This window comes from Procambarus clarkii, chromosome 9, assembly GCF_040958095.1.
Source record: "Procambarus clarkii isolate CNS0578487 chromosome 9, FALCON_Pclarkii_2.0, whole genome shotgun sequence".
In the NCBI taxonomy this organism is placed as follows: Eukaryota; Metazoa; Arthropoda; class Malacostraca; order Decapoda; family Cambaridae; genus Procambarus; species Procambarus clarkii.
The window spans coordinates 11,477,803-11,496,888 of record NC_091158.1 but is presented as its reverse complement, the minus strand read 5'-3'; the positions used below and the strand labels follow the sequence as shown (position 1 = coordinate 11,496,888).

The 19,086-nt window shown below is 46.7% G+C and overlaps 1 protein-coding gene across 1 annotated transcript in view; it reads right to left on the bottom strand.

Moving 5' to 3' along the window:
• LOC138349583 (neogenin-like) overlaps positions 1–19,086 on the bottom strand; it is a 513,474-nt gene that overhangs the window by 96,405 nt on the left and 397,983 nt on the right. The gene's annotated exons all lie outside the window — the stretch shown is intronic.

Sequence of the window (19,086 nt, the reverse complement as noted above, 5' to 3'; positions counted from 1 at the left end):
CTGTTCCTTAAACTCACAAACGCAACATCCACTAAGTGTATTCTCCTCTGACTCGCTGTTAGTCTGGACCTGAGGAGCTACTATTTTAGGGAAGAAAGGCAAAACGTTTACTCTTGTAGTTCGGGGCGCGCTCCTGCCTCCCACACCTGTTAGTGCGGGTGTGGGGAAGGGAGGGAAGAGGCCACTGGGCGAGGGGAAAGAAGTGCTTAACTGGTAGCCTGGTAAAGATGGCAGGGTGAAGATGGCAGGGTGAAGATGGAAGAGCGGAAAGAGAGAGAGAAAGAGACAAGATTTAAGCGCTAAAAACACAATAAGTGTACTTTTTCTGGAGGTATCCTTCTCTAGGAAGCATTCTGCTCCAAGGGTCATCATTTTTTTTATGAAGCAGGAAGGAAGTCTTCAGGAAGCCTCTTCCTCCATACAACATCCGTCTTCACCAACACAGTTCTGTCTTTCCCAATAGGAAGTATCCCAAAAGTATTCTTTCACCAGAGCAGCAACATTTGTCCACATTACAACCCACAACCACACTACCGCCTCGACGTACCGACACTCTCTCTCTTCACTACTTCCTTCATTATTTCCCCAGACAACCTACACCAATGATCCAACGTCCTCCCCTACCAACTGTTAACGTCCTATACCTGTGTTTTAAGAACACACACTTATACTCTCTCAAGACACACTTGTCTTATTGTTTTTTCTTCTACGGCAGATATTAAATGATTTTCAACACCAACTCCCTCCCTGAAAATTTCTTCCATCAATAAAAATCATTTGATCCCTAGACAGGAAGGAGTTTGTGTCCCTAAATAGCGCCCATGTTATAACATGTCTTTGCAATATTGTGAAGATTCTCGCGAAATATGTCTACTCAGTCAGCTCGGCTTGAGGGCGGAAACACTATAGAAAAAAAACTCTGGTAAAAATCACAGTCAAATTGTAAAACCAGGAAATAAAAGGGGAGGGAAGAAACTGGTGTCTTGGGAGGAAATGAAGGTCATGGCGGGAGGAAACTGGTTCTGAGGGAAGGAACTAATGTTGGTGGGCAAGAAAATAATCTTTTTTTCTCTTTTCCGCGCTATTGATTTTTTCCTCACGCACTTGGGGACCATTCAAGTCACACACACACACACACACACACACACACACACACACACACACACACACACACACACACACACACACACACACACACACACACACACAGAAATAGGGGGTCTGGTGGCTGAGCGGACAGCGCGCAGGACTCGTAATTCTGTGGCCTGGGTTCGATTCCCGGACCAGGCAGAAACAAATGGGCAAAGTTTCTTTCACCCTGATGCCCCTGTTACCTATCAGTAAATAGGTACCTGGGAGTTAGACAGCTGTTACGGAGCTGCTTCCTGGAGTGTGTGTGTGGGGGAAAAAATAATTAGTAGTTAGTTACAGTTGATTGATTGAGAGTTGAGAGGCGGGCCGAAAGAGCAGAGCTCAACCCCCGCAAGCACAACTAGGTGAACTAGGTGAATATACACTTTGGACCCATCCTGTTTCTAATATATGTAAACGACCTTCCAGAGGATATAGACTCATTCCTCTCCATGTTTGCTGATGGTGCAAAAATTATGAGAAGAATCAAGACAAATGAAGATAGACAGAGACTACAGGACGACCTGGACAAACTGGAGGAATGGTCTAGAAAATGGCTACTGAAGTCTAACTCAGTAAAGTGTAAAGTAATGAATTAGGCGAAGGGAGCAGGAGGCTAAACACAAGGTACCATCTGGGAGGTGAAATCCTGCAAGAGTCAAATAGAGAGAAAGATCTGGGAGTCGATATCACACGGAACCTTTCCCCAGAGGCCCACATCAAAAGGATATCATAAGCGGCATATGATCAACATAAGAATTGCCTTTAGAAACTTGTGTAAGGAATCGTTCAGGACCCTGTATACCACTTATGTCAGACCAATCCTGGAGTATGCAGCTCCAGCTTGGAGTCCATACTTAGTTAAACACAAGACAAAGTAAAAGAAGATTCAGAGGTATGCCACCAGACTAGTCCCAGAACTAAGAGGTATGAGCTACGAAGAAAGGCTAAGGGAGCTGAAGACTGAAGAATAAGGGAAGACATAATAACCACCTACAAAATTCTCAGGGGAATTGACAGGGTGGACAAAGACAAATTATTTAACACGGGTGGAACACGAACAAAGGGACACAGGTGGAAACTTAGTACCCAAATGAGCCACAAAGACATTAATAAGATTTTTTTTCAGTGTTAGAGTCATCAGAGGTCCACAGTTGTTCAACATCCTCCCAGCGAGTATAAGAAATATTGCCGGAACAACCGTGGACATCTTCAGGAGAAAACTGGACTGTTTCTTCAAGTAGTGCCGGACCAACCGGGCTGTGGTGGATATGTGGGCCTGCGGGCCGCTCCAAGGAACAGCCTGTTGGACCAAACTCTCACAAGTCATTAAGGAGTAGAAGAACTCCCAGAACCCCATCAAGCAGGTAGTAATTAACAAATGAAATGCATTAGGTAGTAATATGGTGGAGGCAGACGCAATACACAGTTTCAAAAGTAGATTGGTTAGAGCCCAATAGGCTCCAGAATCTGTACACCAGTTGATTGACAGTTGAGAGAAGGGACCAAAGCTCAACCCCCGCAAACACAACTAGGTAAGTACAATTAGGTAAGTACAACCAGGTGAGTACAACAACCACACACCCTACCATACCAGTTAGCTTAATTAAAAATGTTTACTTGAGTCATACCTTGTCAAGTGTCACATCCTTAGAAATATTGACATTCCCGAGTTATCGTTATCGCCAATGTTATCGTCCGGGGAATTATCGCAAAGATAAGCTTTAAAGCCTCTTCAGAGTTTGACACTTACGTAAGTTGCAAACTAAATGGTTACTTCCTGCCCCTGTGTCTATCTCTCCTTGTTTCCTATAAGCTTGGATAGGTTCCCTTCTACCCCCCATATATATCTCTCCCCCATATACCTTAAAATATATCGTATACCCTGAGTCAATACTGTCACCCCCCCCCCCCTCCCCCCCCCCAAATCCTTCCTAGGCATCACCCGTGGTATCTTCTTCTCACCAGCCTCCATATCTCCCCTTCTTCTCACCTATTAACCTCTTAAGCTTTACGACCTATTTCGAAGACCCCCTCTACCCAGCGCTGGTACCCCCCTCTCCCCGCACCTCCCCCATGGGTGCGGCTCCCATGGGTGCTGTGGTAATGGTACCATGAATGGTGTATGAGTACCTTTTGCCTCATCATTCCTCGTTCTACTACTCAACTTAGCAAGGTCAGAAACCCGACGTTTATCAAGCGAGCCAGTTGTCTAACTTTTCGTAGCCATGTTCTGAGAATACATTGCTCTATTGGTTCCTTCAAGTTCAAGTTCAAGTATGTTTATTGAGATAAGCAAGAAATACATCTCAAAGGGATAGAGTAGCTTAGGCTATTTCTACCCCTCTATTGGTTCCTCTCTACTCCATGGCATATATGACAACTAATACAGTTACAACACTCGGATGCATTTTTTTTCCTACCACAGACGTGGCCAGACATTTACAATGTTAACCAGCATATATACATTTTCTTCTGTCCTCATTAAACAACTGACAGGAGGAATTATAAAAATTATCCTATAGTATGTGACGGAAAAGAAGTACAATATGACGGAAAAACTTGAAGTAATAATCCAGAATAAGGGCAAACTAATTATAGTATACAAATACATATCCGTAAACAGTAGAGTAAAGGTGTGACAGATTATTGTGTGTTTCACAGGCTTGGTCACTAAGACTAAACAAGGTTTAGACCAACAAGCCACAGGCTTGGACACTAAGACTAAACAAGGTTTAGACCAACAAGCCACAGGCTTGGACACTAAGACTAAACAAGGTTTAGACCAACAAGCCACAGGCTTGGACACTAAGACTAAACAAGGTTTAGACCAACAAGCCACAGGCTTGGACACTAAGACTAAACAAGGTTTAGACCAACAAGCCACAGGCTTGGACACTAAGATTGAACAAGGTTTAGACCAACAAGTCACAGGCTTGGACACTAAGACTAACCAAAGTTTAGACCAACAAGGCACAGGCTTGGACACTAAGACTGAACAAGGTTTAGACCAACAAGGCACAGGCTTGGACACTAAGATTGAACAAGGTTAAGACACTGGTCCACCGCCTGGACAAGGCTAGACTTGTCACCAGATTAAACGCATCACTGGCTGACACCTACAAATCCCTGACTGTAGTGGGAATTCCTGCCGGATCCTCCACTGAGCCACGCTCACACCACTGCCCAGGTCACCCTGCTCCCCCTCAAGTGTGCACTATCACTCTCCAGTAATCCACACACGAGACATCTCACAATTGTTGTATGTGGAAAGTGGCGATCTTCTCATGACTTGGCAGTCGCACATCTGTCATTCTTACTGTATTTGGTGACACACAGCTGTTTTAAAACTTATTATGCACCCCTATACCCATCATTAATATTTTGTTTTTCAAATTTTGCCCCGAAGGACGAATTTATTGGGCAGAGTCATTCACCCTATGGGTGAACATACCGCCATAGCGGCATGTACAGTAACTCCCCCTTCCCCACAGTAGAGAGAACACCCTCTGGTTGTTAATCCTATCACTTGTGCCCCAGACACAGCTGGGTTACTTATCTAGTCTGTCACTTGTACCCAGACACAGCTGGGTTACTTATCCTGTCACTTATACCCAGACACAGCTGGGTTACTTATCTAGTCTGTCACTTGTACCCAGACACAGCTGGGTTACTTATCCTGTCACTTATATCCACATACAGCTGGGTTACTTATCTAGTCTGTCCCTTGTACCCAGACACAGCTGGGTTACTTATCCTGTCACTTATACCCAGACACAGCTGGGTTACTTATCTAGTCTGTCACTTGTACCCAGACACAGCTGGGTTCTTTATCCTGTCACTTGTATTACCAGGGCTCACCCCTTCCCTCCCCGGCGTACACAGTGGTATTGGTACTTGATAAACACCTTCAAAGGATACCTTATCAACCATATCTTGAGTTATCTTGAGATGACTTCGGGGCTTAGTGTCCCCTCGACCAGGCCTCCTTTTTGTTACACACCCCCAGGAAGCAGCTCGTAGCCGCTGTCTAACTCCCAGGTACCTATTTATTGCTAGGTGAACAGATGCATTAGGGTCAAAGAAACTCTGCCCATTTGTTTCCGCCTCCACCGGGAATCGAACCCGGAACCTCAGGACTACGAATCCGGAGCGCTATCCACTCAGTTGTCAGTCCCTCATCCTGAACAACCATGTGTATCTATATGTATGATATACGTATCATATGTATGATATACGTATCATATGTATGATATATGTATTTATACGTCAAATTGCGAGTAGCAGCCCTTAACAACCTAGATGACAAGACCACCAACCAGGAGGCCTTGTTAGAGACCGGGCCGCGAAAACACTGATACTTGGAAGAACCTGACGGTAACTAACCTACCTATACCTCCCTCTCGCGAGGAAGCAAGATATACACAAGAGTAAGGCTATTTGTTAGTGTACAACGTAAACACGTCGACCACTTTCCGTACCTCCATAAATCATCACCTGTCCTCATATGTATTCTCATTAGCTCCCTCACTCACTCACTCACTCACTCACTCACTCACTCACTCACTCACTCACTCACTCACTCACTCACTCACTCACTCACTCACTCTCCTGCTGGTCTCCGCCTCCCTACTCCTCCTTCCTCACGCTTCAGGCATTCCTTGAGAATTATCATATTCATGGTTGTTCATGGTGGTCCTCAGGAGGGAGTCTGGCGTCGACCACACACACACGCACTCCGCCTCTACACATGTCCCATCCCAAACCCTTATCCTGACCCCTTGCCAGTGCTATAGTAGTAATGGCTTGGCGCTTTCCCCCTCTGATAGTTCCCTTCTCATTCGCCTGTACACTCACTCCTCACGCACTCTACCTGCACACGGACTCCTCCTACACACGCACTCCACCTTCACACTCAGGTATTTTAATGAATTCGGCGAGCAGACGTTCCTTGCTCACTCTGCAGTCGAGTAATTTGGTCAGCCTTAAACGGGAGAGTTGGTGGCCGACAGTTCAGTGGTCCTCTCTACTCAACACTAACGCCTTAGTGTCACTATGGGCTGGCATATCTTATTTGAAAAAGTTAATGCTTTCCAGGCAATCATTTTTCTTAGATTTATGCCAGTCCCTTTACTGAGGCCTGGTTGACGACCGGGCCGCGGGGACGCTAAGCCCCGGAAGCACCTCAAGGTAAGGTACTGTGCAGTTTAACTTAAGTTTTTTTTTTTAAAACAGGCGGGTATAAGGCTAACAACTTCTGACCTTAGAAACTCTGCCACAAGTTCACAATTAAGCCTTACCCTACTGGTTTATCCCTGGAACATGATCCGCCAAGAGGTTTACAACCAAGTCCCAAATTACTGCTGGGTAAAGGGGGGAAGGAAAGTTAAGGATTAGTGTCCAGTCAGTTCTCTTTGATAAGGGCGCCTGACCGCTGGGTGGACAGCGCTTCGGATTCGTAGTCCTGAGGTTCCGGGTTCGATCCCCGGTGGAGGTGGAGACAAATGGGCAAAATGTTTCTTTCACCCTGATGCCCCTGTTACCTAGCAGTAAATAGGTACCTGGGAATTAGTCAGCTGCTACGGGCAGCTTCCTGGGGGTGGGTAACAAAATGGAGGCCTGATTGAGGATCGGGCCACGGGGACGCTAAGCCCCGAAATCATCTCAAGATAACTCAATATAGGGCTCGAACCCATAGAAAATCGCTTTTGAGGCAGGCGCGGGGCGGTTAGATGGTTATCTTGAGATGATTTCGGGGCTTTAGTGTCCCCGCGGCCCGGTCCTCGACCAGCCCTCCACCCCCAGGAAGCAGCTCGTGACAGCTGACTAACACCCAGGTACCTAATTTACTGCTAGGTAACAGGGGCATAGGGAGAAAGAAACTCTGCCCATTGTTTCTCGCCGGCGCATGGGATCGAACCCAGGACCACAGGATCACAAGCCCCGCGTGCTGTCCGCTCGGCCTACCGGCTCCCTGCACTAGCGGGGCTAGTGTGCTACCACCAAGCCACAGTTAATGTGACATTACTCTCAGGTCTTATACTATATCCACAGGTTTGATATATGATACATGTTAGCTTAGAATTATTATTATTAACATCTTTATTGACAAAATTAATTACAATTTTGCCTAATCTGAGGATTTCAATTAAGTCCTATTAAAGTGAGGATAATGCTGGTATTTACTGTCACGCAGGACAGAGGGTCATACACAAGACAATAGGTCTAAACTGTAGGCGCATATATATATCATGGTTACAATCAATGTTTTAATGTATGAATATGTGAAAACAACTTAGCAGTGATAATTTACTCCGTGCCCAACCACCTTTGGAACTCTAATATGCCCAGAAGTACTCTGATACTCTAACTTATCGGTATAAAAAGAATCAATAACTTTATATATTGTAGAGGATATGTACTTTAAGAAGCCAGAGAAGGCTAATTAGAGGGGTGAGCTCTAACTATATTTAACAAGGAAAATAAAGGCATTATTAAACAACTCATTCGTTCATCTAGTTTATCATTTTAACATGAAACAACAGACAAGTACCGAGGCTACTCACTGCTTCAACATTTGCAAATGGTTCATCTAACGGTGCTATGAACAGCTCTCAGCTGCTATCACTGAAATCACAGAATTTCCCTTCAGTCGATACTTTGAAGCCTATCACTAACAAACTTACCATTCAGTGCTATAAATTATCTTTAAACTGTGTTCGTAGACTGCTGCAGTCGGACGTCAATGTGGAAGTTATAAAATATATATATATAGATTGTCTGTCCAAGTTGAAGCCCAGACGCCTGGATCTAGCCTCATTAATCTTTGCATTATGACTGGTGGTGTCAGGGGCCTGTCATAGGCTAGGTCGGGATCGCCTCCCATGGCGACCCCCATAAGATTGAAGATGAAATAGTGGCTGCAGAGTTCATTGAGATTCGTCATCTGTTCATACCTGCAAAACGCACGTTAGATTTGTCTTTGGCAGCTCCTAAATGCAGCAGGGTACTGCCGGGTACCACTATGTACCACATATACATATCTGTGAAGGAAAATGTTTTGTTTGTCTGTCCGTCCAAGGTTGGAGGCCAGATGCCTGGGGCTAGCCTCACCCACCTTTTGCAGGGTAACTGCTGGGTGCTAAGGGATTGTCGTAGGCGGTTCGGGGTCGATTCCACTGTAACCCCCCATTAAGTAAAAAAAAAATTTTTACATTGAATTTGTTCAGCCATTTTTAATATTGCAGATAATGACATTCAGAACGCATGTTCTGATGGCACTTCTGATGGCAAAATAAAAAAGTATATATATATATATATATATATATATATATATATATATATATATATATATGTATGTATGTATGTATGTATGTATGTATGTATGTATGTATGTATGTGTGTGTGTGTGTGTGTGTGTGTGTGTGTGCGAACAAGCTTGAATGGTCCCCAAGCGAATATGCAACTGAAAACTCCACACCCCAGTGGAGTTTCTGGGGTGTGGAGATCAAAATCTAAACTGGCCGGGCTGGAGTGTCATACTACATATTATAAATATAAATTTACTAACATAGACACAAATAGTTAAGAACAGATCCTCAAACATGCACGCCCGCGCACATGAGCCCCGCAATGGATGTGTGTGTGTGTGTGTGTGTGTGTGTGTGTGTGTGTGTGTGTGTGTGTGTGTGTGTGTGTGTGTGTGTGCGTGCGTGTGTGTGTGTGTGTGTGTGTGTGTGTGTGTGTGTGTGTGTGTGTGTGTGTGTGTGTGTCACATCCCTGAAGCAACTGTGAGTTAATATAGGTTTGTGTTTTTGTAGTGGACCTGGGACCAGATTCACGAAGCAGTTACGCAAGCACTTACGAACGTATACGTCTTTCCTCAATCTTTGACGGCTTTGGTTACATTTATTAAACGGGTTACAAGTAAAACAAAGCCGCCAAAGATTAAGAAAAGATGTACAGGTTCGCAAATACTTGCGTAACTGCTTCGTGAATCTGACCACAGACTGACACGAAGGGATGCTACTGCCGCCGTGTTGAAGGAGTCGCTGCCGCTGCCCACAGCACAGCTTCCACTCTCCACCCCTCGCCATCATTAAGTAACTTCGACTCTGTTTAACTTCATAACAAGAGGGAGAAACAAACCATTGTCTATTCCTCTCCCCCTCGCTTTCATCCAACTCCCTCCCAATCCATCCCTTCTCAGTACCTCCCATCCCCTATCTTCCCTTCCTGTTCATTCATCTCCCCCTCCCACCTCATCACCCCTCTTCTCCGATCCCTCCCATCCCCCACGCATCCTCTTACTATCCCTGGCCTGCTCTCCTCTCCTAATTCAGGACTCCCGAGCGGAGTGGGAGTCTTAGCTGTGAGGGTCAAGAGAAGCCACCTTCATCTCTCGTGAGCTACACAACGCCTTCATTTGAATACATTCATGAGCCGAGCCATATTATTTCTACACTTGCACAATGCAGTGGCAACTCGGTATTCGTCTCCAGTAAATTTACAGACGTTGCACCTTAATAATAAATACAGCCAAAGTTAACAAACTGAACATACACTTGCAAGAACTATTTATAACCACGTAAACGCTGATAACGTCCCTCGGGGAGTATGTGTATTTTCTTAAACAATAATCTTAAACTAATATTGAAGGCTTGTAACTATCTGTTCATCAGTCTAGAACTATGTGTGGCCATCAGTCTTAAATCCCTCCAACTGCATACGTAGAGGCAACAGGCAGAGTTTAAAGTATTGCAACTCGTTTTTAATTCTCACATTATTAGTATCTTAACGCCCATGAAACACAAATGTAATACCTGTAAAAAGTTCCATGACAAGGGAAAGCACCTACGAATACCGTAGGTGCTTTCCCTTGTATTCTATCTCCTCTCACCCCTTGCTTTCTCCCTCACAATTTCTTCCCTCCCTGACTCATACTCATACATCATGACTCATACGTCAGGCTGCGAGCAGCCGCGTCTAACAGCCTGGTTGATCAGTCCAGCAACCAGGAGGCCTGGTCGACGACCGGGCCGCGGGGACACTAAGCCCCGGAAGCACCTCAAGGTAGACTCAAGGTAGCCTCCCCCCTCCCCCGTCCCGCCTCCCCAGGTTGTGGACGGACTCTCTCCCTCCCTCACTCACTCACTCACTCACTCTCTCTCTCTCTCTCTCTCTCTCTCTCTCTCTCTCTCTCTCTCTCTCTCTCTCTCTCTCTCTCTCTCTCTCGCCAGGTAGTACCGAGGTGTGCCAAATTTGATGCAAGACGACCAGTTCACTGTCAAGATACCGTCTGGCGACGAAGACAGACAGCCAAGGTGAGCCATGTGCTCGCAGACCGCCAGAGTTAGAGGCATCGTTGTGGACCCTGCCTTATCGCCGACCCAAATTTGGTGAAGATGGAATACATTTTCCCTCAGCTGTCATAATATATGACTCTGACCCCCTTGCTTGACCTCCAACCATCCTGATGTTGGCTTGGCGTTACATCGTTGGGCTAATGTGATTGAAGGGGTGACATCTGGGAGGCCTTTCCCTCTGACGTCACACCCACAGTATAAACTGAGTCTCTTGGCGTATGTTTTATGGTTGTTTTGATCTCTCGGGCTGGAGGAGTGGCCGTGCCCCGTCCCGCCACAATACGAAGGCTACCACACGGCCAGGATCCGCTGGCACTCAGTCACGATTAGACATATGTAAATAAATCAGTTTGGTCGGAAATAAATAGGAGTTGCCTCGTATTAGCTGATAGGCCTTCGGCAGTTTCCGTTACTCTTATATTTTTTAGGTGGAAGAGAATATGACGGAACGATACAATATATTATTTATAAGGCCCGAGGGTAGAGTGACTTTCTACAGCGTCGCTCTATAAATAGTGTGGAAAAGCCCGACTTGTGTTCACTAAGACAAGGATCGCTGGCATCCCGAGCTTAAAATCAGCTTAAGTCTTCAGCAAGTGTGTTGCAGGCACGCTACTGACCTGGCTGATACTTGGTTGGCCTTGTGGGTTGTATCTAGCGGAAACTACCAGCTGAAACTTGAACGGTGTCAATAATCGAGAATCTACGAGGATTGGTCCTTAGGTTGTTCTGATCGGGGGGGGGAGGAAGAGAGATAGAGAGGGGGAGAGAGAGAGAGAGAGAGGGGAGAGAGAGAGAGAGAGGGGAGAGAGAGAGAGAGAGGGGAGAGAGAGAGAGAGGGGAGAGAGAGAGAGAGAGAGAGAGAGAGAGAGAGAGAGAGAGAGAGAGAGAGAGAGAGAGAGAGAGAGAGAGAGAGAGAGAGAGAGAGAGAGGGAGAGAGAGGGAGAGAGAGAGAGAGAGAGGGAGAGAGAGAGAGAGAGAGAGAGAGAGAGGGAGAGAGGGAGAGAGAGAGAGAGGGGAGAGAGAGAGAGAGGGGAGAGAGAGAGAGAGGGAGAGAGAGAGAGAGAGAGAGAGAGAGAGAGAGAGAGAGAGAGAGAGAGAGAGAGAGAGAGAGAGAGAGAGAGAGAGGGAGAGGGAGAGGGAGAGGGAGAGAGAGAGAGAGAGAGAGAGAGAGAGAGAGAGAGAGAGAGAGAGAGAGAGAGAGAGAGAGAGAGAGAGAGAGAGAGAGAGAGAGAGAGAGAGAGAGGGGAGGGAGAGAGAGAGGGGAGGGAGAGGGGAGGGAGAGGGGAGGGAGAGAGAGAGGGGAGGGAGAGGGGAGGGAGAGAGAGAGAGAGAGAGAGAGAGAGAGAGAGAGAGAGAGAGAGAGAGAGAGAGAGAGAGAGAGAGAGAGAGAGAGAGAGAGAGAGAGAGAGAGAGAGGGAGGGAGAGAGAGAGGGGAGGGAGAGGGGAGGGAGAGAGAGAGAGGGGAGGGAGAGAGGAGAGAGAGAGAGAGAGAGAGAGAGAGAGAGAGAGAGAGAGAGAGAGAGAGAGAGAGAGAGAGAGAGAGAGAGAGAGAGAGGGGAGATAGGGAGAGAGAGAGAGAGAGAGAGAGAGAGAGAGAGAGAGAGAGAGAGAGAGCGAGAGAGAGAGAGAGAGAGAGAGAGAGAGAGAGAGAGAGAGAGAGAGAGAGAGAGGGAGAGAGAGAGAGAGAGAGAGAGAGAGAGAGAGAGAGAGAGAGAGAGAGAGAGAGAGAGAGAGAGAGAGAGAGAGAGAGAGAGAGAGGGGAGGGAGAGAGAGAGGGGAGGGAGAGGGGAGGGAGAGGGGAGGGAGAGGGGAGGGAGAGAGAGAGGGAGAGAGAGAGAGAGAGAGAGAGAGAGAGAGAGAGAGAGAGAGAGAGAGAGAGAGAGAGAGAGAGAGAGAGAGAGAGAGAGAGAGAGAGAGAGAGAGAGAGAGAGGGGAGGGAGAGAGAGAGGGGAGGGAGAGGGGAGGGAGAGAGAGAGAGAGAGAGAGAGAGAGAGAGAGAGAGAGAGAGAGAGAGAGAGAGAGAGAGAGAGAGAGAGAGAGAGAGGAGAGAGAGAGAGAGAGAGAGAGAGCTGATCACGGGGATGGACCACTCTCCACAAACCAGATAAATACCTTACCTTGAGGTTACCTTGAGGTGGTCCCAAGGATCACTGTGCTCGTAGCCCGGTCTCTGACCAGTCCTCTTGGTTGGTGTGTGGTCAACCAGGAGACTAACATGTGATGCCAGGTGGTCCGGGTACTCTGGCAGACAGCCACAGTGGTTCACTGTAGTCGAAGGTGGCTTAATGACCTCGTATTTGTCGTCGGAATCCAAGGGTAACGGTCGTAAACCTAAATTGCTACTTAACATCATCAATAAATGTTCGCCTCTGAAAGATGTGTATGCTGGAGGCAGCGATGATGGAGAGGGCCCTCCCAGCCGGCCGGCCGGTCACCACCACCACGGCGGCCGGACCCCCAACCTCCATCACCAGCACCAACATCACCCCCCTCCTCCTTAACATCAACCTCCCATGCCACATTTACAACTACAACCTACTCCTCCCTCCCCCCACCCTCCAACATCATCCCCAAACCATCCTTTATAACACCCCCTCCAACACCAACACCACCCCACCCTCCAAATATATTATTTAAATTTTCAAGTAAAAGCCAAACACTGATCATTATAATTATACATTATACACTGCATAATACAAAATACAATAACAAATATAAAAAGACAGCATACATAACAAATACATCATTAAAAAGCAAAAATGCATAAGACATAGTTTGATAACTAACAAAGTATAATGTCAAATTATATAACTGTTCACAGCCTGTGCATTTTTCATCAACAGGTTTAGGGTTAACCTCGATCCCAACCACTTTGAACTCAGCTCATGTAACATGCGTCTAATTGGAACTGGATTTAAATTACTTGTCAACAAGCCATCTCTTTGTGACAGTAATTCCTTCATAATGACAAATATCCATTTGAGAGTAACTGTTCTTTCCCCTGTTGACGAGTTGCTGTATTCTCTCCTGTATAGAATACAGGAGAAAATACATACGCCCTTACACCATATTATTTATTTTGAACGTGTATTATTTTATTCTCAAGCTGATATTTCTGGCTAAGCTTGAGTTGAAACAAAGAAGAAATTATTATATTTGCTTGATGAGTAATTCCCTTCAGACAAGTGATTATTCTTTTGTGAATTATATATTTATGTGCGGGTGTGGACATCAGGCTAAGGAGGAGGAGGAGCATGCATCTAAGATACGTCAGTCTGGCTGCTGCCTTCTCCCTCCACCAGCTCTGTACCATCTGTCTGGCCTCACCACCATTACCGTCACATGAAACGTCGAGGTACTTATATATTTTCTTCACACCCTTCACAATTTACACCCGCAGAGGTAATCAAGAGTGTTGATGGAACTTCCTACAGTAACTTCTATGAATACGAAGGGTTCTCGAGTGAGCTTTAATACCATTAACTGTCACAGTTCAGCGCACGCGGAATCGCATCAACGAAATTCATGCGGGCACTTGCAGCCTATCACATGCCTGAGACGAGTGTACCCGTATTCTAATTCTGGCATATTATTTATACCTCACTATATGACCGACGAAAGGTAACTTACTGAAGGCCCAGCAGTCATATAGCTACCAGCTGAGCATCTCCAGCAGTCATATAGCTACCAGCTGAGCATCTCCAGCAGTCATATAGCTACCAGCTGAGCATCTCCAGCAGTCATATAGCTACCAGCTGAGCATCTCCAGCAGTCATATAGCTACCAGCTGAGCATCTCCAGCAGTCATATAGCTACCAGCTGAGCATCTCCAGCAGTCATATAGCTACCAGCTGAGCATCTCCAGCTGTCATATAGCTACCAGCTGAACATCTCCAGCTGTCATATAGCTACCAGCTGAGCATCTCCAGCAGTCATATAGCTACCATCACTGCTTTACTTTAATGGTGTATAAAATGAAGTTAAATTCATTTGACATTCTAGATGTTAGGAATAGTTGGCATAGGCTGAAAATTATGCTGAGACATGAAATTATAATCTTCCTGTGGATAAGTAGACCGTGACACACACCTTGCCTAAAACTGCTCTTGCATCTTACACATTAAATGTGCCGCTGTGGGTGGTGGAGGTGGTGATGGCGGGTCTGTCTCTCCCCACGCGCCCACTGGCAATACACCACAACTGAACGCGCCTCACATTCTCTTTACCAACTTATAAACAGCGACCCCTGCAACACCTTCCCTATCTAGTTTTAACAGTCCTGTGCGGACGACAGAGTCTTTACACTCAACCCAACACTAACTAACCAGTTTATAATCTGTTTTGAAAGATATTTAGATCAAAACAGTGTGGTTAAACATATTAGATGCATGCCGTTGACTTGTTAACTTAAGATCCCTATTCTGAAACAGGTTAACTGGTAACATAACGGACTGTGGATGGTGGCATTATCCCAAGCGTAGCTTAGACAAACACAAGAGTTGGAGTGCTAGGGGGTATTGATAGCAGCCTAGCATGGGACACTATACCCTCTATTGTGTTTAATATTGTAATGTTCTTACGTGCAAGGCTGGTAAGTTTGTACTCAACCATGATAAATCTCACCAAGGAATATTACAGTACCGCTCCAGTCCAGTACTGCAATATGCAGTGTCAGTTTCTAACTACTCCGCTACTGTAAACATTAAAATGTCAAAACGGAAACCTACATATAATACGGAGACGAATCTCATTAATGAGAGAAAAGCCTAATTTCGTAGCCCTTACTTTTAATAAAATCCTTTCAAACGTGAAATACCAACAATATTCCACCCTAGGGAGCACACTAGAAGTACACTAGTGCTCTCTAGGGTGGAATATTTTTGTAAACTCAAGATCTCCATTTAAAGCAGGAGAAGTTGTTGACCTGGAGAGAACATACTGAAATATTTCCCTGCCCGATTCCTATCTATATATTCCTATTATATATGTATATAATAGATATACACATACAATATTAGAAGGAGCTTGTTTCAAATCAGTACAATGAAATAACTCCTTACCAGACAAGGAGATGTGGTAGGAAGTGCAAAAAGAGCCCAGTTGAAAGGTGCAATGAATACACTAAGGGATATAACTAGCTGACCTCTTACAGTGTTCAATAATGAACCTAATAAACACCTAAAGAATACCTGATCATCTGGACTGTGATTCATACGTGAGGATGCGAGCACCCACGTCAAACAGCCTGGTTGACCAGATCACTAACCAGGAGGCCTGGTCAGAGACTGGGCCGTGGTTACCTTGCGGTGATTCCGAAGATCAACATTACCGCGGCCCGGTGACCAGGCCTCCTGGTTGTTGGACTGGTCAACCAAGCTGTTGAACGTAGCTACTCGTATCCTGACATATGAATCACAGCATGGTTGATCAGGTATCATTTAGAGGTGTTTGAAGAGTTCTCTTTTAGACACCGTGAGAGGCAGGCCAGTTATGTCCCGTATGTGTAGCGGAAGGGTCCGTGTGTACTATGCAACTGCAGACATGTTTTCGCCGTGGTTTATTAGGCCATCTGGCTCTGGGTGCTCCGTGGATGTCGTCGCTCCGCTGAACCTCTTTCATGAGGAACATTTCCCGCCACTCTGGAGGACTCGGTGGGTGAGGGTGTGGCCAACCCTTTGACTGCTGGGTCGCGTCCTGTTTTGCCCGGTGTGCCTGCTGTTGTTGTTGTCGCCTCTCCTCTGGGGATTGTGCCACCCTCGGTTGGACATCCTACTTCGGTTGGTGTTCCTGGTGCTCTTGTGGATCTTCCGGGTGCTCTCTCTTCGTCTTCACTGTCTGCAATTTCTCCGCCTGCTGCTCCTGTCTCCTCGTCTCCGACGTTTGTCCGGGCCGTGCTGGGAGGTGTCGGGGCAGGGCCTCCTGCAGTGTTGGGCCTGGTACCTCCTGTCATTGAGGCTGCTGACGTCTTGCATCGTGCGACGGTGCGCCCGCCCTGTGATACCCGTACTTCAGGTTCCGCCTCCGGCTCTGATGACGTGCAGCCAGATCCCAAGCGTTCGCGGCGATCCCCTTCTGACTGGGCCGACGTGGGGGAATTCGATGACTGCCAGTCTTCGAATGTCGGTGGGGTAGTTCCTGTCTAGTCAGTGTCTGCTACGACGGTGGTGGTAACATATGAACCACTACGAGGTTCATATGCCTGCTGCTGATGCCGGTGACACGTGTTTCCGCATTAACCTCTGTTTTTTCCTCCTGCAGGGGGTTCTCCGCAGTGGGGGGGGGGGGGAAGGTGCCTCCTCCTGTAGTGGAGGAGGATTGTGGTGCGAGCCGCGGCCTAGTGGTGGCTTGAAGAAGGATGTCCACCATGGAGGGTCTGTGCCAGTGCCCGGTCCTGTGGATGTTAAAGCGGGGACCCCAGTGGTGTTGCCTTATGCCCTGTCGCCTCCCGTGGTTCCGCCCGCTGTGATGCAGACCCCCGTCCAGCTGCCCCGTTCCAAGGGTACGGTTGCCCGGATATTACGTGCCCTACCGGGTGCTGAGATACCACCTGCTGACGATCTAATTGCTTATTTCCCGGGTGCTCCGCTTCTGCCTGGTGAGGGTTTCCCTCCTAGGCTGCCCGTCATGAGGGTGCGGGTGGCGCCGTTTCCCCTAGACCCTAATATTATTTGGATCCCCCGTACGCATGCCTTCGTGTCCGAGGTTCCGGAATTTATGGGGCACCCTGCTGATCGTTATTGTTGTGATGAGTGTCAAGAAGGTATGGTTGCACTGGGAGGCATACCGTATTCGGTATCCGAGGAAACAATTTCCGGACAAGTACATATAGGAGTGTTTGCTATGGGTTTGTCGAGACTGAGGTGGTGTTCCTCTTTTTTTTTACTTATGGATTTTGTCAAATGTATTGTTCTCTGTAATGTGGTACATGCGAATGTACCATTCAGGCCTGTGGTTTTGTACTTTGCTGGTGTTTTCTTATCTTTCCATTTTTGTACTGATTAGCATGCCCTGCATGTAAAAATAAATTAAAAAAAAATATTCCACCCTAGAGAGCACTAGTGTCTTGAGAAGTATCATCACTGGAATGCCTCCCTTGTTTGTACGGTTCTCGTTATCCAACCTGTCATTTTTCTTGTAGTTGCAGTTCCTAAACATTCTTGAAAGATAAGGTTTTCCGACATTCCCGGAACCAATAACAGGTAGACTCTTAATAACTAGTTTCCCCTCACTTCCCCCAACAAGACAACATATATGTATGTAGGACAGACGTACATGTGTACGTCTGTCCTACAGACGTACACATGTACGGAGGTTGTACTACAATCACCTTCTGTGGTTGATTGTTCAATAAATCACTGTTTAATGCATATAAATATATTCAATAAATATGGGTAACCCTCTAACCCTGTCCATGGAGGACAGAAGAAAATATATATGTTGGTTAGCATTGTAAATGTGTGGCCACGTCTGTGGTAGAAAATAATAAAAAAATGACAATCCCTCACACACCTCCTCATGTACATCTATTCCCAGTGACGACCCCTCCCACCACCCCTCTCCCACAGTGACGACCCCTTCCACCCCCCCCACTCTCCCACAGTGACGACCTCTCCCACAGTAACGACCCCTCCCAGCCCCCTCTCCCACAGTAACGACCCCTCCCACAGTAACGACCCCTCCCATCCCCTCTCCCACAGTGACGACCCCTCCCACCACCCCTCCCCCACAGTGACGACCCCTGCCACCACCCCTCTCCCACAGTGACGACCCCTCCCACCACCCCTCTCCCACAGAGACGACCCCTCCACCCCCTCTACCAACGCCACAAATATTGACACGCAGGATTGAGTTCGCTCCTACGGATTATGAACCTGTTTGCTGAGCTAGTGAGGAGGGTGGGGGGGGGAGGGGGGCTGATCAAGGGGAGGAGGTGATTGATCAATAGCAGTGATCAATGGGGGGATGTAGCAAATTAAGTAATTGAAGGTCAGTGATGATTATATATAATTAATCTGAGGTAGTCATGAACGTCAAGAGGAGGGGTGACATACGTACCAACTGGAGAAGCTAGTGATCAATTGATCCCAAGGAGCAATTGATCAACTGACCAATGGGAGTAGGTAATCATCAAATGGTAACGAGATGGTGAGGGATGGAGGTGGAAAGAAGGGGACATTTTGTGTATTGATCAACTGATAAGAAGTGATCAGCCGATGTTCAAATGCAACTGATCAATCTCTGATGGAGAAGCAGCAATCAATTTGCAAATGTAGAAAGCGACGCGGTGGAGAATAAATGATTAATCAATGCCGGGGAGGAAGTTTAGTTGGGAATAAATACGAAGCTGCTCCGTATGGGCCAAAACCACTTTTGTACTTTCCTATGTTCTTATGACTGGAGTTAAACATCAACTGAAGAAGCTGTGATGGTTATTGATAGAGTGGAAGTGATTAATTGATGGTGGAAAGGATGTAATCAGATATATGATGGTGCAGAGAGATCCACTGGTGATGGAGGAGAGAGACCCACTGGTGATGGAGGAGAGAGAGAGACCCACTGGTGATGGAGGAGAGAGATCCACTGGTGA